Below are 1,260 nucleotides of genomic sequence, written 5' to 3' on the forward strand. Positions count from 1 at the left end.
GCCCAGCGCGCAGGCGCAGCCGCCCGGCCCCAGCAACAAAGGGGCTGCGGCGCGCAGGCGCGCTCGGCGCCGGAGCTGGGAAGGCGCGGGCCCAGGACCCGTCTTGGTGGTCTGCAGCAGCTCCAGACAGCCGCGAAAGCTTGGAAACCTGAAGTGCCTTCGCCATCACTCGGCAGAAAGGGCCTGGCATAATTTGAAAATCTACGTAAAAAAGGACTGATTCCACCGTGCGTCTTAGCCTCTGTTCTAGGTAATGCAAGGAACTGTTAGCGACGGAGGAGTTAAAGCAGATAATGAACCCGTCCATTCGTCTAGCCAAGAGAGAACTTTCCCTATAGTAACATGTACCCATGCAAGGTACCAGTTTATCAGTCAAATATTTGAGGGGCAGGCTCCTCTTTAGTTTATTGTGAAAATACAATCCTCATGCGCTCTACACGTTAGGCAGTCAAGAAATATTTATTGACTGGAGTCCATTTAAAATAAGGAAACGCTGACAAAGGCGATAGGTGTTAACGTAAAAAAACCATTGAAACCTGTGAAGAATTTTTGTGAGTTTATTTGAGCCAAACTGTCGACATATGCCGGGAAGCAGAACCTCAACGAATTGCGATAGTGTTCCGGAGAATTGCAGGGTTACATCCGTATTTATACATGAAATTCATTGGTGACAGATTTAAGGAGGTGGGATTAAGCGAAGGGGGTGGGGGGGGGACCTCTGTGATAGGATAAAAAGTAAAATGATGGACACATACTTAGGTGGGTGCAGGAACAATTAACATGATGATGAAGGAATTTGTGGTATCTGTCCTGGGACCCAGCACACCTGGCTGTGCCCCAGGGGCTCCATAAAAAGGGAAGTCACAAGTTACCCAGACATCCCAAGGACATGTTGTCATAGATGCAAAAAGACAGATAGGCTGAGTTACAGTAAAGGTTGACCTTATCAGTGAAGATATCGGCTTAGGACGCAACTGCCCACCATAACTGCTTTTAATTAAAGTTTAATTTCAGACCATCCTTTGTGGCAAAACTGCCATGCAAGCCTCTCCTGAGCTTGTCAGGTCAGCATGTGGCCCCTTTCGTCCACATAGGTATCACTTCGAAATCTTCGGAAGACCGGAAACTGAATTCCAGAAGTCCCAACTAGTTCCCCTTCCACCCCACACATTCCAAACTATTCTAACAGTCCTAGTTTAAATGCAAAAGAATTAACCCCGGGGCAGAAAACTTGGCCAGAGCAAGTCTTCCACTGAGGTA

This window comes from Myotis nattereri, assembly GCF_964212035.1.
Source record: "Myotis nattereri genome assembly, chromosome: 16".
Classification (NCBI taxonomy): Eukaryota; Metazoa; Chordata; class Mammalia; order Chiroptera; family Vespertilionidae; genus Myotis; species Myotis nattereri.